The sequence below is a fragment of the Thalassophryne amazonica genome, chromosome 18, assembly GCF_902500255.1.
Source record: "Thalassophryne amazonica chromosome 18, fThaAma1.1, whole genome shotgun sequence".
NCBI classification, from domain to species: Eukaryota; Metazoa; Chordata; class Actinopteri; order Batrachoidiformes; family Batrachoididae; genus Thalassophryne; species Thalassophryne amazonica.
The window spans coordinates 38,816,020-38,843,846 of NC_047120.1; the positions used below are offsets into that span (position 1 = coordinate 38,816,020).

General features: G+C 41.3%; 1 long non-coding RNA gene across 1 annotated transcript; it reads right to left on the reverse strand.

Annotated features, from left to right (window-relative positions):
• Window positions 1–1,680: 1,680 nt before the first annotated feature.
• Window positions 1,681–27,069, reverse strand: LOC117531100. Its single transcript, XR_004566521.1, has 4 exons — window positions 27,058–27,069; window positions 12,608–12,618; window positions 6,740–6,751; window positions 1,681–1,873 (listed from the first exon to the last, which is right to left on the reverse strand). It is a non-coding gene; the product is annotated as an uncharacterized LOC117531100 (long non-coding RNA).
• Between the last annotated feature and the right edge of the window lie 758 nt (window positions 27,070–27,827).

Consider the following 27,827-nt stretch of genomic DNA (forward strand, 5'->3'; position numbering starts at 1 on the left):
TGCACCTGAACTCAATTTTGAGCTTGATGACAAAGGCGTTGAATACTTATGTATATGTGATTTCTTAGTTTTTTTATTATTATTATTATTTTTAATAAATTTGCAAAAAATCCCACCCGCCAAAAAAAAAAAAAAAACCTTTTGTCACATTGTCATTATGGAGTATTGTGTGTAGAATTTTGAGGAAAAAATTAATTCCATCCATTTTGGAATAAGGCTGTAGTATAAAGGAATGTGGAAAAAGTGTAGCGCTGTGAATAGTTTCTGGATCCACTGTCATTTTTGGCGTGGTCACTTCAGTGACACGTGGTACTGTTTAGCTGAGCTCAAACTCTGCGCTGATAGCAACTAGGCCGCTAGTTGTGGCAGCAAGTTATTGTGAAAGTCTCTCTGTCCTTTCTGAGCATTTTAGTCCAAATATCTTTAATAATATGACTTTTTTGGCTTATTGTCAGAAGAGATCATGTAAGAAGTCTGTGCTACAGTATTTCCTTTGAGTGAAATTTTCAACTTTTTTTAAATTTTGTATGCTAACAGCATTAGCACCAGTACTCCAATAAAGACTTTATCCTCCTTATGGGCCAAAAGCGACGACAGTTTTGCTTGTTAAAAAAAAAAACACTTTGTGTGTTTCTTTCAGTTCAAGGTTAATCATCATTTTTTCCTGTACTCAATTTCCAGCTGACAGTAGGAATTCCAATAAATGTCATCACATTTTTTGTCTTCTTTGTTTGGGCCTAGCGAGGAAACAGGAAGCACTGAGATCTCTTTCACTGACAGATGGGAACTTGTGGGTCCATTATGCTGAGATGCACGCTCCAGCAGGTTCACTGCAGAATCTATTGATTCTGCTGGGAAAAGAAAATTACAATCCAGACATCTAGTTTACAATTCCAGGCACTATACTGGAAAAACTATCTTATTTGTTCAGCGCTGGCTTGCTGAAAACTTTTCTCATTCCCAGGTATGTGTGAGCTGAGTGATATGATGATGGATGTCTTATTCAGCCGCCACCTGTTCCTCCACAAATGCTGATTTGTTTACTATTGAAGTTCCATCTATTCTATCTACACAGCTAAGTTAAAAATGAGCTTCAGTAACTGCTAATCTGCTAACTGAAAAGTTAACCGATAATGCAAAACTAATAAAGCGCTAAAACATGTAGCAGGAGCTACCGCTAACAGCTAACTTTTATAAGTACAATCAGGCCTACGTCGCTTCCGCTTAGTTGTGGCCGCCATGTTGGATTGTCGCTGAAAACAAACTGTCCGCACACTCACAACCATTGTGGATATAGCCATCTTTACCGTTGTTTATTCGCAAATGCCTGCCGATTTGGTCATGCCAAATGGGATATGAGGATGGGGAGAACCTTGATAGGTGTGCAAAAGCTGCTGCAGTTAAAGTTGCTGCAATTAAAAAGCTCATAGTTGGATCTCATGATCGAGGTGACGGCCTGCCGCAAGGCGAGTTGCCGCCTGTCCCAGCCCCTGCCTCTCTGCGCCCCCTCGATGCTCTTTGCTGAGTGTTCCACGGGGTCCGAAGCGTTTACTTTGAAAAAATTAGAGTGTTCAAAGCCGGCCTGGTCGCCTGAATACCCCAGCTAGGAATAATGGAATAGTGGCCTCCAGTTCTATTTTGTGGGTTTTCTTTCTCTGAAGTGGGGCCATGATTAAGAGGGACAGCCGGGGACATTCCTATTGTGCGGCGAGAGGTGAAATTCTTGGACCGGCGCAAGACGGATGAAAGCGAAAGCATTTGGCAAGAATGTTTTCATTAATCAAGAACGAAAGTCGAAGGTTCAAAGACGATCAGATACCGTCATAGTTCCAACCATAAACGATGCCAACTAGCGATCCGGCGGCGTTATTTCCTTGACCATCCTCGTTTACTTGGCTGATAGTAGCCAGCCATTTATCCCTTCTGTCTGGACTTTTGTGGTGCTTTGGGAGCTCAGAAAAAACACACTTTCTGATCTTTTAACTTATCATGGTTGGTACAGCCAACTGCAACACACGATCGTGGCATTCTCTGTGAAAACTGGTGTATATTAAGTAGAAAAAAACGTGGCAGAATGATGCAAGCACGATGGATGTCAAGTAGGAAATGAGCGCGACAGTGGGTTGTTTTCAGTGGCTCACTGGTTACTATGCGCATTGCTATGTGCGTGCATATCAGGGACCTGGATGTCCGACCGTACCTATTATACAAATTTAGCTTTAGTTTTTCTTTTTTGGCTCTAAACCCATGAACAACAGACTGAAATATGTTGCAGTGTAAACATGGAGATTAGTAAAATGTTTGTGCATGCTAAGATGTGAATTAAATGAACAAATGAAGTTAAACAGTCATTTCCATTCATCTTAGTTCGTCAACAGTGCAGAAAGTATTAAACAAATAAGAACTGTTAAAAATAAAAATACTCATGGAAAATGATTTTAACACTCTATTAATGTTGCTTCTCCATCCCCTTGAGGTGATGTGTGTGTCCTTTGTGGAATTTGTCACTTTTACTTATTGAATGTAGAAGGACCAAAAGAAACACCTGTGATTTTTGGGTTTAGAAACATTTTTCTTCTTTGTTAAACTTAAAAAACAAAGAAGTTAGCTTACTGTATGCTAGCAGAACTACTAATTTTGTAGATGCTAATTGGTCTGCTGATGGCTAAAAAGCTAATCCATTAACGAAAGTGTTAGCTTCGCTGATTAGCTGTTAGCTAATTTGCTAAACTGTGCAGGGATGGATCATTATTCTGAAGGTCCATTAGCCCCCCCCCCCCCCCCCCCCAAAAAAAAAACCTGTTCAAAACAGCAGCAACACCTTTCTACTCTAATCTTCCTCGAGATTTGAACGTTTCTCCATAGCACGTCCTCATTTGGCTTCTGGCCTGGTAGCAGGGTTGTGCTAATGTTCTGGGCATCTGCCTGCATGCTACTCCGCCGTGCAGGAGCTTTTCGGTCAGGCATTGCTTTGTCTCCACATCCAGCCTGATGAACCTTTGGACCAATGAACCTTTGGACCATTGAGCCCTTGGAATATTGAATAGTCACCGAACTGTGTCCGCTGTTGTGTATTGTTAGCCCAACTCCCAACCCACTGAGCTGCTTGCTCTGCAGGTGCCACATAATGCCATTAATTTGGCCACTGTGTAGCTGAAAACTTTTAAAAAGATTAAATTTTGGGGAAATTGTCACCAGATAAATAGGTGTGTGACCTGAGGGTCATAGGTTCACTTCCTTGATGAGACAGGACAATCACAAATACACCCTTAATCCCAAATGTAGTCTTGGTGTGTAGTTGTGCATCTTGCATGGCAGCACAGTAACAACATGTGCATTACATACATAATTGTAAAATGCTTTGAGCGTGCACATCATGCAATGAAACACTACCCATTTACTGCTGTAAAAAATATCTGGAATGTGTTTATTCTGCAAACTTTGCGGTAACCATTTCATGAAAGTGAATCACATGGATAATGCGTAGCCGCAGTAGCAGAGTGCGAGCATTGCACTGTTTTGAAGGAATTTGAATGTGGTTACGCATGCCATTTTAGGACTAAACTGTTTCCACGTTTCCACAATTCTCTAAAATTAATGTGCCACCAACAGCATCAACTTCTTGGGTCAGTGACTGCCAATAGATTAAGAGAGGTAAGACTGTCTTGGCCACATGTAGGCAAATAACAGCAAAAGTGATGTGCAGGTGTGCATCTCTGAACGCACAACTCATCAATCCTTGAAGTAGATAAGAGGATGAAGTTTCAGTAGGCACAAAAAGTGGATGAGCAGCGCGTGAGAAAAGACTGACTGCTCCAGCACGTCAATGGTTCGTGTTGCAGTTTGTTGATGGCAGGGTCACATTTTAGCAAGAGCAGCATGAATCCCGGAATTCTTCATTCCTTTGCCAACAGCCCATAACCTGCAGGTGTTTGTGTCATCCTTTATTCCTCGTTTCTGGTTTGACCACAATTATTTATCTCTGTATTGAATGATGTGTACTCTTTTTCAGATTGGGGAATCCATGATATTGTGAAGAATGCGGCACCTCAGAATGCTTTAATCGACTCGAATTTACCACAGAAGAGTAGAAGTGGCCCTCACATCTTGGGAGCAATGTTCACAATGGCTTTTAATCACTATTTCTACACAAGATATCAATATATGAATTCTTGCAGAAAATTAACTTTTTCAAACTGAGCCATGTGTTTAAGGAAATTAATTTGGGTTATTGATGTGGTGGGGTAGGTAGGTTTGGGCAGGGTCAATACTGATGTGGCGGTCTGACTCACCAGCTGATATGAGCCGCATCTCTGTGAAGTCTGAGGAGGGTGATGGCTTTGTTGTGGAGAGACAGCAGAATGCAACCTCGCTAATGACACCAAGGATGCTGCTGCTACACTACGAGACGAAGAGGCTGTCAATGCACACCACAATGGGTTTTTTGTATGTGTTTCACCTTTCAACAAATCTGAACTGTCTGTGTGAAGCGCAGACTGGCCACCGGGCAGAAGTAGGTGCGATGAGTGTGACCGGATGGGAGAGCTGGTCACAGGGATGACAGAAGGATCAAGCGGTGAGTCAGGCACACAAATACACTTCCCCACCAACAGATAGGTGAGACCCACATATGCAGGAAAAGAGCAGGTCACTCTCATGCTAAACGCTGCACATAGGGGTTGACTTCAGGTTGCGGGCTGGCTAGGCCTAGCGGTGTGTCAGTAAGGTCAAAGGATAGGTTAGTGCCATAACTCACCAAGCATGACATTTTATGACAATGTGATCCTGCTGTGGAAATCATGGGGGTCAATGGACAGAGTCGGTTGGAGATGAAAATACCTTTGTAAGAGAATGAAAGTTCAAGTCTTTCGGGTCCAGGTACTTGCTGTCTTACTGTATGGTTGTTGGGGTTGGAGGCTAACCAGCGACCAAAGGTGTTCATTGGATGTCTTTAGGACTAGGCCTTGTTGGAGGATCTGTAGGTAGCACTGAAATGACTTTGTATCAAACAACCAGTTACTTCAATCAATCAATCAATCAATTTTATTTATATAGCGCCAAATCACAACAAACAGTTGCCCCAAGGCGCTTTATATTATAAGGCAAGGCCATACAATAATTACGTAAAAACCCCAACGGTCAAAACGACCCCCTGTGAGCAAGCACTTGGCGACAGTGGGAAGGAAAAACTCCCCTTTAACAGGAAGAAACCTCCAGCAGAACCAGGCTCAGGGAGGGGCAGTCTTCTGCTGGGACTGGTTGGGGCTGAGGGAGAGAACCAGGAAAAAGACATGCTGTGGAGGGGAGCAGAGATCAATCACTAATGATTAAATGCAGAGTGGTGCATACAGAGCAAAAAGAGAAAGAAACAGTGCATCATGGGAACCCCCCAGCAGTCTACGTCTATAGCAGCATAACTAAGGGATGGTTCAGGGTCACCTGATCCAGCCCTAACTATAAGCTTTAGCAAAAAGGAAAGTTTTAAGCCTAATCTTAAAAGTAGAGAGGGTGTCTGTCTCCCTGATCTGAATTGGGAGCTGGTTCCACAGGAGAGGAGCCTGAAAGCTGAAGGCTCTGCCTCCCATTCTACTCTTACAAACCCTAGGAACTACAAGTAAGCCTGCAGTCTGAGAGCGAAGTGCTCTATTGGGGTGATATGGTACTATGAGTGTTGTGTGCTGGGGTGTTTGGCTGGCTTGGTTTCTGTTTCTCCCACCAGGTGGTATGCATTCAGGACTGAGTGGCTGAGCATTAGGACCTCACCCTGAACACCTGAGGCTTGTTTTCACGTGCAGGTCATCAGGACTCACAGCTGTGGTGTATTCTGTCTTGATCAGAGATTGCTGCATTTAAGCCTTGAATGCACAGTGTGTGATTGCCAGAGACTCGACCTTGTGAGCAGACGTGTGAGATCGACGTCAGGAGAACAATCTCACCATTGCGGACGCAGAGACCGCTCCAGGTTTGACGCCACAGTCTGTGAAGGAGGATTGGGTGAGGTCTCACGCTCTTCAGCACACTTCCTGAGGTAATTTGGTTTTGGTGACTTTTATGAAGTAATGACAGTGGATTTGGTGTCCCTCACACCTTGTGTTATTGAGCTGTCACGTTATGCTAATTGTCTAATCAGCTTCTGCTGCAGTGGAGATTTGAACTGAGTTGTTCCATGCCTGCAGGGTGAGAAGCTGATATATTTAAGCCAGGAAGTGTTTGCTGATTGTGTGCACCTTTGAGCTGTGTCTCTCTGGGTGGAGAGTGTTGGACTCACCTCATGTTTTCTTTCTTCACAGACTCGATTTGTCGCGGCCACCTGGGGGGTGTCGGCGGGGTCCCTGGGTCCGAACTGCTGTGGCTCCGGACCGTTTGCACTGCTGAGAGCGTGCCGTGTTTTCACCTCACCAGACCGCGGACATTTTTGGTTGTTTATCACTGCACTTATTATGATTATTAAATTCTGTTATCTTTTGAACCGTGCTCTGCTTATTTCGTGCTGGGTCCTGTCAAACGCTGGGTCGGTGCTCCGACCGCGTCCGACACATAACAATGAGGTCCCTAAGATAAGATGGGACCTGATTATTCAAAACCTTATAAGTAAGAAGAAGAATTTTAAATTCTATTCTATAATTAACAGGAAGCCAATGAAGAGAGGCAAATATGGGTGAGATATGCTCTCTCCTTCTAGTCCCCGTTAGTACTCTAGCTGCAGCATTTTGAATTAACTGAAGGCTTTTCAGGGAACTTTTAGGACAACCTGATAATAATGAATTACAATAGTCCAGCCTAGAGGAAATAAATGCATGAATTAGTTTTTCAGCATCACTCTGAGACAAGACCTTTCTAATTTTAGAGATATTGCGTAAATGCAAAAAAGCAGTCCTACATATTTGTTTAATATGCGCTTTGAATGACATATCCTGATCACAAATGACTCCAAGATTTCTCACAGTATTACTAGAGGTCAGGGTAATGCCATCCAGAGTAAGGATCTGGTTAGACACCATGTTTCTAAGATTTGTGGGGCCAAGTACAATAACTTCAGTTTTATCTGAGTTTAAAAGCAGGAAATTAGAGGTCATCCATGTCTTTATGTCTGTAAGACAATCCTGCAGTTTAGCTAATTGGTGTGTGTCCTCTGGCTTCATGGATAGATAAAGCTGGGTATCATCTGTGTAACAATGAAAATTTAAGCAATGCCGTCTAATAATACTGCCTAAGGGAAGCATGTATAAAGTGAATAAAATTGGTCCTAGCACAGAACCTTGTGGAACTCCATAATTAACCTTAGTCTGTGAAGAAGATTCCCCATTTACATGAACAAATTGTAATCTATTAGATAAATATGATTCAAACCACTGCAGTGCAGTGCCTTTAATACCTATGGCATGCTCTAATCTCTGTAATAAAATTTTATGGTCAACAGTATCAAAAGCAGCACTGAGGTCTAACAGAACAAGCACAGAGATAAGTCCACTGTCTGAGGCCATAAGAAGCTCATTTGTAACCTTCACTAATGCTGTTTCTGTACTATGATGAATTCTAAAACCTGACTGAAACTCTTCAAATAGACCATTCCTCTGCAGATGATCAGTTAGCTGTTTTACAACTACCCTTTCAAGAATTTTTGAGAGAAAAGGAAGGTTGGAGATTGGTCTATAATTAGCTAAGATAGCTGGGTCAAGTGATGGCTTTTTAAGTAATGGTTTAATTACTGCCACCTTAAAAGCCTGTGGTACATAGCCAACTAATAAAGATAGATTGATCATATTTAAGATCGAAGCATTAAATAATGGTAGGGCTTCCTTGAGCAGCCTGGTAGGAATGGGGTCTAATAGACATGTTGATGGTTTGGATGAAGTAACTAATGAAAATAACTCAGACAGAACAATCTGAGAGAAAGAGTCTAACCAAATACCGGCATCACTGAAAGCAGCCAAAGATAACGATACGTCTTTGGGATGGTTATGAGTAATTTTTTCTCTAATAGTTAAAATTTTATTAGCAAAGAAAGTCATGAAGTCATTACTAGTTAAAGGAATACTCGGCTCAATAGAGCTCTGACTCTTTGTCAGCCTGGCTACAGTGCTGAAAAGAAACCTGGGGTTGTTCTTATTTTCTTCAATTAGTGATGAGTAGTAAGATGTCCTAGCTTTACGGAGGGCTTTTTTATAGAGCAACAGACTCTTTTTCCAGGCTAAGTGAAGATCTTCTAAATTAGTGAGACGCCATTTCCTCTCCAACTTATGGGTTATCTGCTTTAAGCTGCGAGTTTGTGAGTTATACCACGGAGTCAGGCACTTCTGATTTAAAGCTCTCTTTTTCAGAGGAGCTACAGCATCCAAAGTTGTCTTCAATGAGGATGTAAAACTATTGACGAGATACTCTGTCTCACTTACAGAGTTTAGGTAGCTACTCTGCACTGTGTTGGTATATGGCATTAGAGAACATAAAGAAGGAATCATATCCTTAAACCTAGTTACAGCGCTTTCTGAAAGACTTCTAGTGTAATGAAACTTATTCCCCACTGCTGGGTAGTCCATCAGAGTAAATGTAAATGTTATTAAGAAATGATCAGACAGAAGGGAGTTTTCAGGGAATACTGTTAAGTGTTCAATTTCCATACCATAAGTCAGAACAAGATCTAAGATATGATTAAAGTGGTGGGTGGACTCATTTACATTTTGAGCAAAGCCAATTGAGTCTAATAATAGATTAAATGCAGTGTTGAGGCTGTCATTCTCAGCATCTGTGTGGATGTTAAAATCGCCCACTATAATTATCTGAGCTAAGCACTAAGTCAGACAAAAGGTCTGAAAATTCACAGAGAAACTCACAGTAACGACCAGGTGGACGAGAGATAATAACAAATAAAACTGGTTTTTGGGACTTCCAATTTGGATGGACAAGACGTCAAGCTTTCAAATGAATTAAAGCTCTGTCTGGGTTTTTGATTAATTAATAAGCTGGAATGGAAGATTGCTGCTAATCCTCCGCCTCGGCTCGTGCTACGAGCATTCTGGCAGTTAGTGTGACTCGGGGGTGTTGACTCATTTAAACTAACATATTCATCCTGCTGTAACCAGGTTTCTGTAAGGCAGAATAAATATGTTGATCAATTATTATATCATTTACTAACAGGGACTTAGAAGAGAGAGACCCAATGTTTAATAGACCACATTTACTTACTTACTTATACTTATTGAGACTCAGATGAAGAGCGTCACTTGCATTGTGAGGGAATGTCAGCTATGATGTTTTCAGCCATCTGGCATGTTTCCCTGGGCATGAACCACCACACAGGTGCTTGAGCAAACTTGAGTAATCAAGTGGGTCAATCAGTGGGTCACCCATCTGTGTCTGGTCTGCTTGACGTTTCTTCCTCAATATCACCAAAGGGAGTTTTTCTTTACCACTGTTGTCTGTGTGCTTGCTCAGGGTTAAGGTTAGACTTTACCCATGTGAAGCGCCTTGAGGGAGCACTGTTGTGATTTGGCGCTGTATAATAAAATAAATTGAATCAAATTGAGTGTTGAATACCCCAGTGGCTGAAGAAGGCCAAAGGGAGGAGAGGTGAGGATGGGCCGGTTTTTGCCTGGGTGGTTTCCATCCTAGAACTAAGGGGATGAGTGATAAATGTGGCGACAGCTGACACCAGAATTTGCCCCCAGATCTGACTATAGTGTTTGCATTTTTTCATGATTGATGTAAAGTCAAAGACATACATAAAAAAATGTTCATATATTTAACTCCCAACTTGTTTAAAGAAAACCTTGAAAAGTGATGTTTTGCACTAAAGCTACAGTGTGAAGGATTTGCGGGTATTTATTAGCAGAAATTGAACGTAGCATTCATAATCATGTGTTCAGTAGTGTATAATTACTGGAAACAAAAAAAAAATTGATAGCACAGGCATCAAATGTATTTTCACCACATTAACATAATTTATTACAAAATTTGGCACTGCTAGCTATCTCAGATTTATTCACTGTTTAAAACTACATTGTGCAGGATTTAGGGGCATTTTATATCCAGTGTTTCAGACAAATATGTGTCTCACATTCAGAAAGCTGAAATTGTTCACAACATTTTGATATGCAACACATGGGCATTATTCTTAAAGAAACTACCTTAAAAAGGGGTTAAATTTTCTCACTTTAACCCCTATGTGTGGTTAAAGTGAGAAAATACCCCTGGACCTCAAAGGGTTAAACCCCCTTGAATTAAAGCAAACAATCTACACAACAAGCAGTTCCTGAGTGTTTGACATCAACTCCATTGTGGCAGTCGAGGCAAGATTTTAAAAAATTGCATCACTGTCCATATACTTTTGCATCTAACTGTATTTTAAGGGGAAAAAGCCAAATCCTCCACTGCTGCGCGGCACGTTAGAGATCAGTAAGTATCAATCTGAATGAAGACAACAGCTTGTTGGAGAATCCTATCTGGAGTTGGAACTCCTGCACGAGCTGCTGCTGTGTGTGAGATAATAGTTTTGTCCCTCCTCCAGACTCGCTGTCTGCTTTTTGGTGAAGCAAACTGGCCTGTTTTATGAAACAGAGGGAAAATGGAGGGATGAAAAAGTCTGGAGCAGCAGAGTTGAGAATCTGGCCTAGGGCAGCAAAACAATGACATACTGCCATGATTCATGTGCTGGCACACGGCACGCCGTATTTCATGCCTCGTTTTGTGGTGACGGCTGTGTGAACTTCCGTGTATGTGGATACAAATTGCTCTTGTGCAGGTATGTGCGCTTCTGGAGCTGCCAGCACAGTGGAGTACGTTCGACGGCGGAATTACAAACCGTCGTGTGTCTATCTCACCCCTCGGCCTCTGGGCGTTAGGCCTCTGTTGCTGCAATTAAGTTGTTAAAGTCATAAATTGGGCAAAAAGAAAACTGATTAAATGTGAGTCACTGAGGGGAAAAGTGTGCCAAAATGACTTGCTGGAACAATTCTGGCGTAATTAGATCTTTGATGATTTTGTCGGCATCTCAGATGGAAAGCACTGCCAAAGGAGTTGATTCACTGTTAATGACATGAAAGCTTTGGCAGTGAATTACTGAACAGATCTGGCAAATTTTTATTCTCCCTGCAAACAAAAATTTGGGCACTATATAGAAATCACCATATTAGACCGTCTGTCTACTTGTCTGAGTTTCGTAAACACAACTCTTCTGATACCATTTGATCTGTTTCAGTGAAACTTCACACAGTGGTAGGACACCATGTGAAGACATGCACAAAGTTAAATAACTCCGGTATCACAGCTTCAGTGACAGAGAACTGAAATTTTATTTTTAATTAATGTATCATGCAGTCTGATAGGAAGATGTGCATGAAAAAAATAATTCTGCTCTGACAACTTCAAGGAAAGATAATTGGATTTACGATTAACCAGTGCACTGAACTGTATAATAATGACATTGTAAGTGCAACTTTTCCCAAATGGTTTGGTGGATTTCAACAAAATTTCACGCCATATGAAGTTGTGCAGGAATGAAAATACTTTTGGTTGCACATCATCAAGGAGAGATAGTGGAAAGGTTGTGTTTTATTATGTCCACCAATGAATAATCGGTGAACCGCGGCTGATGATGCATGCGCAGAGAAGGCAGAGCTGACCTAGTTTTAGGGTCCTTTCATACATAACACGATCTAAGCCGACAAGCACACGAAGGAGGAATTGCATGCCGTTTGTGAAAAATTGGAGCTGCCTCCAACACCTCGTACATGTCGCTACAACTATTCGCGCACACCAGCAGCTGAAAGACAGTGTGCCCTGTGAGAGCCCATTCGATCCCTCTTGCGGCAGGTGTTGGCCAACTTCCAGGTGACACAAATGAACATCTAAAACCGCTCGCTGGCCACTTAGAAAATGTGTGGACATTCACGCTCTTACAACCTCAATTCCAATGAAGTTGGGACGTTGTGTAAAATGTAAATAAAAACAGAATAGAATGATTTGCAAATCCTCTTCAACCTATATTCAATTGAATACACCACAAAGACAAGATATTTAATGTTCAAACTCAGACTTTTTTGTTTTGTGCAAATATTTGCTCATTCTGACATGGATGTCTGCAACACATTTCAAAATAGGACAGGGAAACAAAAGACTGGGAAAGTTGATGAATGCGCAAAGAACACCTAATTGGAAACAGGTGAGTGTCATGATTGGGTATAAAAGAAGCATCCCCAAAAGGCTCAGCCATTCACAAGCAAAGATGGGGTGAGGATCACCACTTTGTGAACAACTGTGTGAAAAAAAATAGTCCAACAGTTTAAGAACAATGTTTCTTGACATTCAGTTGCAAAGAATTTAGGGATTCCATCTACAGTCCATAATATAATCAGAAGATTCAGAGAATCAGGAGAACATTCTACATGTAAGCAGCAAGGCCGAAAACCAACATTGAATGCCCGTGACCTTCGATCCCTCATGCGTTACTACATTAAAAACCGACATCACTGTGTAAAGGATCTTACCGCGTGAGCTCAGGAACACTTCAGAAAACCATTGTCAGTTCACACAGTTCGTCGCTACATCTACAAGTGCAAGTTAAAACTCTACCAAGCAAAGTGAGAGCCATACATCAACAGCATCTAGAAACGCCGCCGCCTTCTCTGGGCCCGAACTCATTTGAAATGGACAGACGCAAAGTGGAAAAGTGTGCTGTGGTCTGATGAGGCCACATTTCAAATTGTTTTTGAAAGTCATGGACGTTGTGTCCTCTGGACAAAAGAGGAAAAAGACCTTCCAGATTGTTACCAGCGCAAAGTTCAAAAGCCAGCATCTGTGATGGTATGGGGGTGTGTTAGTGTCCATGGCATGGGCAACTTACACATCTGTGATGGCACCATCAATGCTGAAAGATACATCCAGGTTTTGGAGCAACACATGCTGCCATCCAAGCAACATCTTTTTCAGGGACGTCGCTGCTTATTTCAGCAAGACAATGCCAAGCCACATTCTGCACGTTACAACAGCGTGGCTTCGTAGTAAAAGAGTGCAGGTACTAGACTGGCCTGCCTGCAGTCCAGACCTGTCGCCCATTGAAAATGTGTGGCGCATTATGAAGCACAAAATATGACAACGGAGACCCCGGACTGTTGAACAACTGAAGTCGTACATCAAGCAAGAATGGGAAAGAATTCCACCTACAAAGCTTCAACAATTAGTGTCCTCAGTTCCCAAACACTTATTGAGTGTTGTTAGAAGGAAAGTTGATGTAACACAGTGGTAAACACACCACTATCCCAGCTTTTTTGAAACGTGTTGCAGGCATCCATTTCAAAATGAGCAAATATTTGCACAAAAACAAAGTTTATCATTTTAAACATTAAATATCTTGTCTTTGTGGTGTATTCAATTGAATATAGGATGGAGAGGATTTGCAAATCATTGTGTTCTGTTTTTATTTACATTTTACACAACGTCTCAACTTCACTGGAATTGGGGTTTTACACGAAAACTGAGCTGATGATCACTTTCAAGCTGGATGTGAAATTTGTCTAAGTGCCTCATGAGTGCAACATTGCAAAAAGCAACATACATGGTGCATGTGTCTCGCATGTGTGCGGGTGTGTCGTGGTTTTATTTTTTAAATATGTTTATCTCCTTCTTGACTTCAGGCATTTTACGCACTTATTATAGGACAGTGATGGTAGTGCAGTGGTAAAGTTTCTGTCTGCCAATCAGAGCTTTTGTAAATTGCAGGTTCGAATCCTGCGGGTGGCATGTATTTTTTTTCCCACAGCAGCTACACAATGTGGTTCCACATGCTCCAGCTGCTCACACTGTGTTCCCGCTGCAACGGTTTCATGTACGCGGAACCATCGCAGCGGGATCATTCACACCTGCCCAACCATGTGTCCCTGCTGATGTCGGCTTGATGTTTTAATGCGAGCTGTTTTGCTGTGATTCGCCCTGATTCATACTTGTTCGTGCTGTGTGAAGTGGCCCTTAGGGGGCACCGTTCTGTCAGTGACACTGTCTTGTCAATTCAAGTAGTTCTACTCCAATAAGAGTTGATTTTACACTGTGTTGAGTTGATTTAGCCCTGTGATGAGTATATTTAATGCTATTTGGACTGGGACCAAATGTTATCCCAGCAGAGTAAATTTTGCTCAGCAAAATTTATTATGATGAAGATTGCAAACTTCTAGAATGGATACAGGGAGGAACAGATTAAACAGTGACTTCACCATTATACCCCCAATAAATTAAAACTTAAAATTTCGCTCTGTGTTTAATGGCTTTTTTGAGTTAAAGGACTTCTCTAAAGGATTTATACCAAATTTGGTGCTTGTATCATCAAGTGAATAATTCATACACTTATCTGCAGCACTAATTCTGGTCCAACATCATCAAGGGGGAGAACATGGGAATTTTGTGTTTAATTGTTGCATTACTGTTAGGGATGAGTATTGATAAGGTTTTATCTATCGATTCTGCTTATCGATCCAATTCTTTATAGATTCCTTTATCAATACCTCTTGTGAATTTTCTGTGTACTAAAAGGTTTTACAGGTTTTCTATGTCAACAGCATTTTATTGAGTCTTAAAGTAAATAAATATGAAATTGGTCCTTGGATCCTTGATCTCTGGACATCAATAAAGTCTGTATATGGTCACTGGATCCAAGATGTACATGATGGATCCTAGATCTCTGAACAGAAATAGAAATAAATAAAATCTGTAGTTTTTGTCAAAGCATTTCCTTTCAGATATTAATGAGACATGTAACTCCATAGACTCTGAGCTGAGTTCTTGCAGCCGACTGCACTTCAACATCAATGTAATTCATAAAGAACGGAGGATGTCTCATTTTGGAATAAAAAAACAGTTTTGATCTGTTGTAGTTTGTTGTCTGTATTACATTTGGAAAGAGCTGTCATTGGATTTTAAACAGCAATTCGCTTGGAAGTTATTAATTCTGACCGAAATCTGTGCAGAGCTGTGCACTTAGTCCCACAAAGCAGGAATGGAACAGAGGACAATTCTTGTTTCTTGACAAGAGTCCCAGTTAGTAACTTTAATCCGCAAAAAGGTGACTCAGGATCTATATCTTTAAATCGCCTTGAGGGGGGTCAATGAAGACTTTGCTGACCTACCGCTTCTGAAAAACCTTCTGAAAAACTTTTGCAAACCAGCGGGTCGCAGCACTGCTTCGTTGCTTCAGGCTTGACTGCAGATCCACTGCAGCAGCGGGTCTGCAATCAACGTAGAGAAATGACCATTTTCCAAATAAACACTCTCAAAAACAACAGCCGCTCCGCCGTAATGTCAACTGATGGACCGATAAGGGAATCGTTAAGCAAAAAGGTTGTTGATGTTGGTGGATCGAAACATTTAACGATTCTTGAAAGGAACCTGTTTTCGATACCCAACCCTAATCATTGTGTTGTATATTGACCTTGTTTACACAACTCCTAAACTGTTTTTTGCAGATTTCAGTGACTTCACACAAAGGGAGCACACCACATGAAGGTGTGCATGAAGGACAACATGTAATCCTGGTCTGACTTTTTTTTTCAAGGGGAGATAATTGGAATTTTTTTAACACATCATACTTGTCAGTTACAACTACACAGGTTGACCAGTTTGTTAATTTATGGATTTCATCACAAAAGATTTGCTATGCTACAACTGCGTATAGTAATACATTACTAGCAGGTAGTATGGCAGAATGGGGGGTGGGGGGTGGAAGCTGTATCATTTTCTGATTTTGATCACTTAACACTCATTTAATTACATTTTTCCTGCAACACACATGAAAGACGTTGACTATTGTTCACCACCGAAGACACGCCGTTGTATCGTCACGTAAATATGCATTAAATCAATTTGTCATTGAACTGACTTAATAACTACGATTTATTCAGGGCAAGGTTCACTTTTGTGTTGTGCAGAATTGATGCGAATGAGTAATGTGTACGGGTGTGTGTGTTTGTTTGAGTGCACGGTGGCCAGCGTGCAGCATACCTGTGGTGTCTCTTCTCACTGTAAAGTACAGGGTGGTGCAGCTGCTCCAAAACAGAGAGGTTAAAACAGGCTGGAATCCAAAACTGAGGCTAACTCTCACTCTGGCACCAAGTTTTGGATTTGGAGTACAGCATGTGGAAGTGCTTTTGGCTTGGAGGAGTTCTAGCAGGCATAAAAGAGAAAAAAAAGGGAGGAATAAAAAAGAAAAGAAAATGCATAAGCAGCCTCTGCACCAGGATAAAGGAGCCAGGACAAAGCACATTTCTCTTCATTTGCTTTGCATCCAACACGCCAGCGAACATACGGCGGAAAAACAAGCCACAGAATTATGATGAATGCAGTCAAAAGGGGAAAACGGCCACTGACGCATAACAAGCTGCAAGCTTACAATCCTTACATTTTGTTGCACTTGAGGGTGCAACTGTCTGGATGTTTTGTATTATGTTAAATTATGGAATTGCCAAATTAATCAAACGTCCTCCAAGCTGTACTGCCCTCATCGTGCTTGTTTTTGCGAGACAGTTCAGCCTTCGCATCATGTCTGATTACAGAAGAAGAAAGTCCCATATAGGCTCAGAGGCTCTATGGCGACTGTGCTTATCCACGGATCCCGCAGCATGAAACAAATGAGTCTTCAACTCCCCCAGCGTGGCCGGGTATCAAGCCTAGCCACGCCCACCTACTACACACCAAATATGTAAGTACGCTTTATACAAATGTTTGTTTGGTCGCTATGCTACTTAGCTACGGCATGCTGTAAACCATTTTACTTTATGATTTATAATTATATTTTACATATCTACAAATAGTTTGAATAGTCATAACAATGCAGCTCATCAAAATAGGAACTATACGAGGTCTGTCAATAAAGTATAGGTCCTTTTTATTTTTTTCAAAAACTATATGGATTTTATTCATATGTTTTTACGTCAGACATGCTTGAACCCTCATGTGCATGCGTGAGTTTTTCCACGCCTGTCAGTGACATCATTCGCCTGTGAGCACGCCTTGGGAAGGAGTGGTCCCGCCCCTTCGTCGGATTTTCATTGTCTGGAAATGGCGGAATGAAAAGGACTTTTTTTCCATCAGAATGTTTTCAGAAGCTGTTAGAAACTGGCACCTGGAAACCATTTGAAAAATTTATCTGGCTTCACAGAGAATAAGGACTGTTATTACAGCTTTAAGGACCCCTTTAAGGACGCCTGGCGCGCCGCGCTCCGAGCTGTGACGATGCGGCACAAGCCACCGGACCATTTCTAAACGGATGACTCTGTGGATACGAGACCGTCGTGTGCTCTTTCTCTGGTTATCACAATTTTTGACCAGCCTTAAATGGATTTCATATCCATCCATTTTCTATACCTGCTTATTCCATTTCAGGCTCATGGGGAGGCTAGAGAATGTCCAGCAATCACAGGGTGTAAGGCAGGGACACCCTGGACAGGGCACCAGTCTGTTGAAGGGATTCATATAGACAAACAAACAAATTCACACCCACAACCACACCTACAGTGAATTTAAAGCTTCCAATTCATCTAACCTCCATGTCTTTGGATGTGGGAGGAAGCTGGACCACCTGGAGGGAGCCCATACAAACACGGGCAGAACATGCAAACTCCACACAGAAAGGCCCCAAATGGGAAGCCATCCAACAACCTTCTTGCTTTGAGGCAACAGTGTTAACCACTAAGCCACCGTGCTGGGATTTCACACATTTATTGTTAAATCGTGTCTTCACAGTGAAGGTTAAGTTAGATTTCCATGAGCAGTGATTGAAGTGCTACCTTTCGTGCACTGACCTTCTCGCTCTGACAAAGCCAACACCCTGTACGATGACAGGATCAGTGATGCTCAGGGTTATCATCAAGTCCATCCAGCAGTCTCAAGGCCAATATCAATGTCTCAAGAGTGTTCAGATAACCATCATTTTCCTCTCTCAAAACCCTCCTGCTGTTCCTAAGCGTGAGGTTCAGCTGTATCCCAAAAGCCTATTTTTACTTCACCCTGTACTGTTGTCACAACATTTTCATTACATTGCAGTTTAAGCCCTTAATGACCCCCTTCTGAGACTAAACACAAGGTCCAAGAGGGTGTAGGTCTGAGCATAAAAGCATGAAACACGAGGATGGTTCATAGTCACTGTGCCAACGAAATTAGCTTGATGCTAAAGTCTTACAAGATGTAGAGAAAATAAATTATATTCCACTTGTTGAATTAAGCTAACTTTAACTGGCAATATTTTAATTTCACATTTGGAACTCTACTCTACTGTTAACATCAAATCCTAAGTCTTGTTGCCTTGGTCTTTGCTGTGAGGGTTTAAACCTTTGGACATCTCAGGAGAGTGTAAAGGCAAATAGCTAGAGAGCTAGCCAGCTAGATAGATAGATGTCATTTTTCAAGGATTTTGTTGAAAATAGTTTGCTTGATTTGTGCGATAATTAATATTATGAAGCATATAGAGAGTTTTCGTGTGATGTATCGGTCACGTGATTTTTTGCGCCCCGAGGCCATTTTGGATTACAACGCGCTGGCTGCTGTGATATGCTATGTGCATTTGGCAAACAATTGCAGAAGCTTCAACAATAGTCAACTTTTGTGCTGTGTTCAGTTGTTCAAACATAGGTGATAAAAATGAGGCAGGTCAGTCATTTTACAAGCTACCAGCTATTGTGCATCAAGGAATGGAGTGTTATGAGCTTTCTAAGCGCCGCAGAGAGAGCTGGCTCAGCAAAATAGGCAGAGCTGATCTGAAGGAAGCTTTAATATGGCAAGAACCAAGCAGACCACCCGTAAATCCACCGGAGGAAAAGCTCAGAGGAAGCAGCTGGTTACCAAAGCCACCCAGAAGAGCGCTACGGCTACCGGTGGTGTGAAGAAGCCTCACCGTTACAGGCCCAGAACCGTGGCGCTGAGAGAGATCCGCCGCTATCAGAAATCCATAAGTTGCTGATCCGCAAGCTGCCCTTCCAGCGCCTGGTGAGAGAAATCGCTCAGGACTTCAAGACCGACCTCCACTTTCAGAGCTCCGCTGTGATGTTCTGCAGGAGGCCAGCGAGGCTGACCTGGTCAGCCTCACTGTAATTATGCTGCTGCCCTCTCTGCCAGGTCTGTAGAGGTCCTGATGTTTTGAACCTGAGCTATCCGTGTGACCTGAGGTACACTTTTTGAATTTCTTCAGAAGATCCTGATGTTTTGAACCTGAGCTATCTGTGTGACGTGAGGTACACTTTTTTAATTTCTTCAGAAGGTCCTGATGTTTTGAACCTGAGCTATCCGTGTGACGTGAGGTACACTTTTTGAATTTCTTCAGAAGGTCCTGATGTTTTGAACCTGAGCTATCTGTGTGACCTGAGGTACACTTTTTGAATTTCTTCAGAAGATCCTGATGAGAATTGATAACCACCTTTCAAACAAGGTCCAGGTACTGAACAGTAAACTGTTGATGAGCAACATTGTGAGATGTGGAGAGAGAAGGAATGTTTAATTGTTTTATTTTAGACTCTATTAAGTCCCTCAACTGTCTCTCTGTAGGCAAGAATTTATGTCAAGATTTGATTGCCAACTAACAGTATTTAGGAATCGGTTCCTGAGATACAGTTGTGTTCAAAATAATAGCAGTGTAGTGAGTAAAGCTCTAAATCCTTATAATAGCTTTTATTTCCAAACACGCAAACAAATAGATGGTCTCGATGACACTGTGATGTACTGTTGGCGTGACAACCAAGTGTCTGAAATCAGTAATTGTAAATTCATTTGAGTGGTGCTGCTTCTTTCCACGGATAAGAGATCAGAGTGGCCCTAACTAGCCCTGGCAATTGTACCCAATTCAGTCTGTCGATTGCAGGGTATTAAATAGTAGTTTTTGAGTTCGGTGAAGAAGTACTATGATATTGCTGGGGTCTTGCTGGTGGGAAAGTATTTGGTTGCTGCTGTCTAACTCACTCTCCAATAATGTCAGTTTATTTTGCAAGTGTAGGCTGTATGTTTGCTGGGTGTGCAGTTGCCAGCTCTGTGGTCCAGAGTTCAGGAGAGACAAGCTAGCAATGCTCAGACTTGGGTATGATTATGTATGTGTAAGTTTTAGATTCCACAAAAGGCCAAATGAAATAACTGATAGCTATAACGGTCCAGAGTAGGGTTGTGTCACAGCCCACAGTTTTCTATGTCTGATTAAGTGGGAGACCAATGGGAATGGGTGTAGGCAGATGGAAAAACACAGTTTAGATAGCAAAAAAGATGGATCAAGAGTGTCTCTATTAGATCACATTACACTCTATTAGATTTCACTCTGTGTAGATTTCCCTTTAGCAAACATTAACACAAAGCATGGGAGGAAAATTAGGAAAATCTTGTAAATCTTGGTGTGCCCTGTTAGGCTAACTTGGATTTACAAATTCTCTGGCTTCTTCTCGTTGACATTAAAACATGCTTTCCATGACAAATATGCAAGATCAACAATAATGTGAATCGTTCTTATGTCATTGTCAGCTTTATGAAAACCTCAAACTCCGCTGATGACATTCAGATTTAGCCGAACGGGTCTTGTGGTCTGGGCTTTGTACATGAGATAAACCAAAGTCTGTATTGTTGGCCACAAATTAGACTTCACATCTGCCAATCACAGCTTTTTCCAGTGAAATCTTCTTCTTCTCGTGTGTGGACTGGATTGGATTATATCCCCCCAATGAGCAACTAAAATTTAAATGTGTTTCACCATTTGCAAACTAAAGTTTAGAGAAAAGTCATAATAGGAAAACCATAGGGAATAGGGTCACCAATTATAGAAGACTTTAGCAAATATGCTTGTTTTTGTAATACCTAAATGCTTCACAGTTATAACTCATTTGAGTTACATTAGTAGAGCAATTCTACTAGCTTCAAAACACTCTCAGATGTACTTGGAGTGTCTGTTTATAGGCTTATAGAATGTGATCTTAATAAAGAAATTGCACATCAGTGAAGTGTTTTTCTTCTGAGAATTCCAATATTACCTTTATTGCACTCCAAATGTGCCTCCTTGGAGATTAATCTCAATGCCCTTGAGCATTTCCTAATGTAGATAAGAACTCACTGGCAGAGGAAAGATATGAAATACCTTAGGGCACCTGTTCCTAGGCAGAAAAAAAAATAGGTTTTAGTATAGTTTTTCATACCTGCTAACATAGGACTTTCTTATGCCATTCACAACCCCAGTTGACTTACCTTTCAGTATAACTGTCCTTCTCGGCCTGCTGGCCAAGGCAGCAGATGTTGCATTGCCCTGTTCATGCAGACGGGCTTGATCCAAGATGATTGGCTGTAATTATAGGCTGTAAGCTGATAGTGCGGAAATAAGCAGCCTATTGAGATGTCAGTCCTCTCAGTGTTTATAAATGCATTCATGCAGTCACGAGTACAGCCTCAACACATAGGAGTTGAGAGAGTGAGATCTAGTAACTGTGATTCAAATACGAACACCTGCAGAACTGGACTGGGTGAAACAGTGAAAGGTGTGTGTCTGTGTGTGTGAGGGTGTGCTGCAAGGGGGCATTGTTATAGTTGTTATGAAACTCTCTGGACTCAAATACAATTAATAATTTTAGCAATTTTGACAGGAAATACATATAACCTCATTAGGTCTTGAATTGCAATACTTGTGCAATGCCACATAGTAAACATAGTTGTCAAAGTTTTTCTTCAACACTATGTTTATTGTGGTAAATACTGGAGGTGAGGTTGCATCTCAGAATGCCTAACGTCCAAGTCAGAAAAGTCTTAGATATTGTCCCAAACGCTCTGGTCACATTGGCTACAAGCAACAACAAGTGGCAAAACGGCGACTTTCCATTCTTTTTCAATCAGAGTGAGCGTTTTTCAGCTGCAAGACACAACGGACACTCTGCCACCAGCTAGGCGGGGCTAAAATAGAGCTGAAGTCTATTTCATGCAAATACTCAGCGACACAACACAACAACTGCAGTCACAGTGTACAGCAGCGTAACGTCAGCTGGTTGTTCACTTGAACAGAATAATCCAAAATGATGGAATACGCTTCAAAACAGCAGTAACTGTATAAATCTAAGATTTTTCTCACATAGTGTGTAAAGGTTAGTGAGAAATGAACACTTTTAAAACTAAAAACACTGTTTTTGAACCAGATAACACCTCTGAAGTGATGTGCATGACATCTTATGGAGATGTAACGTGCGCGCCCGGGAACTCCCATCAAGTGACAAAAGCCAACTGCATATTACCATCATTTGTAGTTAATGTGACCGTAGCATAAAACATTAGAAATATCGTATTAATAGGGCAGCGCAGTCTCATCTGACCCCTGTGTAATACCATGGGATTTAACCACATCTGTGGACAGCAGGCATGAACATGGCAGAGAATCCCATGGCACATAGTACTGCCCCTCCCTTATGTTGTAAAAGTGGAGTAGCATCACATTACAGGCGAATGTGATCTAGAGTCCAGTTTGACTGCGTAGAATGCTAGTCTGTTGCACGGTGTGATGATGTAACATGCTAGGATTGTGCCATACGATATGAGCCACAGTGTGATCGGAAGGTCACAGTTTTAAACCGCGTTCATACCTTGGAAAAACATAAAGGATCAATTAGTCTGTTCTCACAAAAAAGTATAAAATGTACAAAAAAGCAATCCATGAAATTTGTACATATTCCTCAGCCAGGAGGCTGTGAAATCATTGACAACAAGATGGAGGATTATCTGAACATAATAAAAAAAAAGTGACAAGTCGTCTTATTGTTATTTCAACCCTAAACATAACCGTAACCTCAACATGCAATTCTGAATGCGAAATGCAAAACACATTGAAAATTGTATTAATATGCACAAAATATTACACTTAACTTTTAACATTTTATTTAACTTATTGATAGTTTAAACTCAGTACTCAAAACAACACGCGATATGATTGCGCCACCTTTGTTAAAACCATGCTCCCCCAAAACACAGTCACCTTGGTTCAGTTATTACTTGCGTGACCTCAAGCATAAGGCTAGAGGTTTAGAACGGAAATGGCGTAGTTCAAAATTAGAAGTATTCCACCTTGCGTGGCATGATGTTATCTTAGACTATAATCATGCACTATTGGCTACAAAACGGACCTATTACTTTGATTTGGTCAACAAAATCAAGCATCACTCACAGCACAAGATGTCTTGGATTACTTCGAGAAGAAAATAGAAGACATTAGTTTAAATATATCCCAGCGTGCCTTAACCCAGCCACTACACCCTGTTATTGAGGTGGGTGCCATCACTGAGATATTACCTAGATTTACAGAATTTGACAGTATCCCACTAAGCGTGCTGACGAAACTCGTAACGGCTACAAAAAGCACAACCTGCTTATTTGATCCTATACCAATAAAACTGTTTAAAGACACGTGGCCCACTCTTGGGCCGAGTGTGCTGGAAATTATTAATCTGTCATTAACTTCTGGATCTGTTCCTAAATGTTTTAAATTTGCAGTGATTATACCATTTAAGAAATCTAATCTTGACCCTAGTGTACCTAGTGAACCACTGCAGTCTGCTTTTAGAAAATATCATTCACAGAGACAGCTCTCACTAAAGTGGTGAATGATCTTCTGCTTGCAATGGAATCAGACACCACTACGGTTCTGGTGCTATTAGATCTCAGTGCTGCGTTTTATACTGTGGATCATCATAGTCTACTCGATAGGCTGGAGAATCATTTTGGGATTACTGGGAGTGCCCTTGCATGGTTGACGTCATACCTGACCATCTCACTGTGTTTTTTACAATAACACTACCTCTAACCATAGTGACATGAAATTTGGGGTTCCACAGGGGTCCGTCTTAGGCCCCCTGCTTTTCTCCCTTTATATAGCACCCCTTGGGCACATATTGCGGTGTTTTGGGATTACCTTTCATTGCTATGCTGACAATACTCAGTTATACGAGGTCTATTAGAAAAGTATCGGACCTTTTTATTTTTTGCAAAAACCTGATGGATTTGAATCACATGTGCTTGCATGAGCAAACCTTGAACCTTCGTGTGCATGAGTGAACTTTTTCACGCCTCTCGATTGCATCATTTTCTGGCAAGCAGCCTTTGTGTGAGGACGTGTTGGGCGCTCAGCGGATTTTCATTTCAAGTCAAAAGACGGAACGACTGGAGCAGAGCCACATCAAATTTTGCCAGAAACTGGGCAACAGCCAGGTGGAAACCATTCGGAAGATTCAGACGGCTTTCGGTGACTTTTCAGTTGTGTGACTATCCGAGAAATTGTGGAAGAGGTGGGCATGTCACAGCATGTCCTGTGAGACTTCAACACGGAGGCGCTTTTGCTCCACCGTCAGCAGCAGCATGAATTTCGTCGCCACTCTTTTCATGGCCAAATCTTCTTTCACAGTGGAATGTACCGAAAAAGTCCTAATGTCGACCTCTTCCGCAATTTCTCGGACAGTCACACGACGGTCCCGCATCACCACAGCGTTCACTTTGGAAATGATCTGGTCATTTCAGCATGTTGATGGCCGACCGGAGCGTGGCTCGCTCTCCACTGTTGTGCGGACGTCTTTAAACTGATTGTATCACTCCTTAATCTGTGTGACGCCCATAGGATCATCACCGAAAGCCGTCTGTTTCTGTAACTTCTTGTCCTGCACACCGGCAGCATCTCCTGCATTTTCGTTTTGTGAATTTTTGTGTAAATTGCATCTGTAGTATGGTCCAAGCAGAGGGTCACCCCTTTGAGTCTGGTCTGCTTGAGGTTTCTTCCTCAATTCATCGGAGGGAGTTTTTACTTACCATTGTCACCTGTGTACTTTCTCTGGGGGTTAGTAAGGTTAGACCCTACTTTGTGAAGCGCCTTGAGGCAACCTTTTGTGATTTGGCGCTACATAAATGAAAATAAATTGAAAAAAAAATTGAAACATGATATACAAAACACATCATAAGAAAATGTTGAGATGGTATTGAGGATGTCAACAATGAAGATGACATGAGTTGTGGTTTTGTATAATTGTTAGGATTTTCAATATGTTTGTAGCTCCTCACCATTCACTCAGCATAGGCCTCCTCTTGGCGTGTCCATCAATTTTTTCTGAGCCACTTTTAGGGGGGTGATATCAAACATTTTTTTTCTCTTCAGTAAATTCATGTCATCCTACTCTGTTCCTGTAAAATTCAACAAAGGTCTCTGTGTTACCTGTTGATTGCAAGCAAATAACTGTGTGTTTCATAGTGGTGAAGAAACAGAGAGAAAATGGGAAATAACAGCAGGAAGACTGATGATGAAAATTATAAAGGCATGTTTGTTAGGAGGCATCTAATTGTCGAGTCTGCTGCATGATAAAGCTCATTTATCATCAGTCTTTCATTATTAAGAATTATTTCTGCTGTGATTCAACTGGTGAACAGATTTATCCCCAAGGCACCAAATTAGGAAGTAGACACCATCCTGTTAAGCAGCTAAACATACAAATCAAGGAGAGAAAAGAGGAAATCTTCAAATATGGTAGCGTTAAAACTGAGATATACCTGAACTTTCACCTTTCAAAGAAATGGATGAATACACTGGACTTTACTTAAATATAGCACTAGGTTTGATGTATTAATTCACAAAGTAAACACCACCATTATAGCTACAATTCAATACTGCTGAGTCACAGTTAGCTACAGAATAAAACTATGCTAACTGCACTACTGACGCCAAATTGTATCACGTCAGACTCGTGTTTGTGATCGTCTTTCTCAGTTACACAGTTAATTTATATATTTTTTGGTCTTCAAAATCATCTCTGGTCCACCTTAAAAAGTCAGCTTGCATTTCTGTAGTGTCCCTGATATCATTTTGCCTTTGAGAACACTGCCCCCTATCTTTCAAAATTATACAGTAATCAACCCTGTGTTACAGGGAAAATATGATGGAGGCTGAAGTGAAACATTTAATTAAAAACCATTGCTTCATTTGGTATGTATTGCATATTGCACTGCCCCATTCATCAGCTATTAGCTTGAGTCTGAAACAGTGAAAGTGCCGTGAATGGTTGAGAACGAGGGATACTGGGCTTTGTGCCAAAGTGGGTCCATCGTAGGGTGGCGAGGACGAGAAAGGATCAACAGTTGAGGGATAGAGAGAGAGAGAGAGAGAGAGGAAGAGACGCCTGGGTGGATTTGACTCATCTCCATCCTGCTAATAACCCCACTGGATAAAATATGCTTTGAGTCGAGATGATTACCTCTTTATCACTGTTCTCTATATTTATCCTCAACTCTCTTCCTCTCTGCAGAGTGCAGCCCGTCTCTCATCCTCAAAGTGTGCTTGAAAAAATAAGCCTCAGTCTCAGTGATACTGTTCACTTCTTAAAAGTACTGAAGAGATTAGTACTTCGAACTCTCTTGGCTTCTTTAAACTTGAAAACTTTCCCAGCTTATGAACGTAAAGTAGAACGATTTGCTTAGAAGTGCTGTAAAAACTGACTTGTATTTAGTTGTTTTAGTGTTTACCCAGATGGTGCTGGCTGAATTAGCTCTTCGTCTGCCATGCTAAGCTGCAGCTCACGAATGTTTGAAGCACGCCGGATCCTCCCCTCGCGGGGACGCTGTAGTACGGAGGCCGTTGCCTGACAAACAGTGCACGCAGCGAGTAAGCAACAAAATGTTTTAAAAAAATGCTTTTTTAAAAATCGATTCTTGGACATTTTGGATCGATTCAGAATCGTAATAAATAAGAATCGCGATTCGGACGTGAATGGATTTTTTCCGGCACCCCTAATGCTCTCCAATGGTGTAGGGTAGAGTGCCTACATACTAAGAGTGGCGACAACTAGCGGTATGTTGTTTCCTAGCTGGATCCATTGAACGCGGCATTTATTGTGCTTACAGATAGAAACTCCAAAGTTGGGATAGGCTCCAGGCCCCCGTGACCCTTAGCTAAAGTAAGCGGATATAGGAAATGGATGGGCTTTTAAGCCAAAAAGTGCATTTGCTAGCTTCTTTTAATTTATTTAAGCATGTGAATAACAATCATGCATATTGCTACATCACCTGCACTATATATGATCTTTGAATGTTAAAATATGAATGAAAAACATGAGTAATCAACCCTTTTTGGACAGTTTTCACATTATATAGATCCATGTCTGTGTTTAATTAACGATCATTTAAAGCTGTACGGCCTCTGGGTGTATAAGAGTTAACGCATAAGAAGAATTTTCTTTGGCACGACTATAATTTTATTCCTTAGTATTTAAATAAGAGATTCATAACATGACATTACCTATGTGGTCAAAATTCACAGTCTGTAAAAAATGTATATTTTCTGCCCCTAAAGGGAAATATTTCAAGCAGTCAGACTGCCATGACCTACATTCAGTAACGAAGTCAAATCACGTGGGGGCTTCACCCAACTTGCGCGAGGGATGCTGGGAAGCACATGGCGACAGCCAGTCTGAGGAAAGGCAGCGTGATATCAGCTGGCTGCTTGCTTGAACAAAATAAACCAAGATGGCGGAAAATGCTCTGAAAAAGCTTATTTCTGCATAAATCTAATATGTTTTTCGTATATTTTGTACATGTTAGAAAGAAATAAACAATTTTAAATCTAAAAACACTGTTTTTGAAACCACATAACATCTCTGAAGTGATTTACAAGACATCTTGTGGATATTAGTGTGCATGCCCAGGGAACGCGCATCATGCAAGCATGTCAGGTCAAAGGTAATTTTTGCTATGCAACTAAATGTTGTCAGTTTTTTAAATTTAAATGGCTGTACAGCTTTAAGGTTAGCAAGTGTTTAAGCATTAAGGAGCGTTTCAGCACAAAATATGCTAACATACGACCACAAAAACACCCCCCCCCC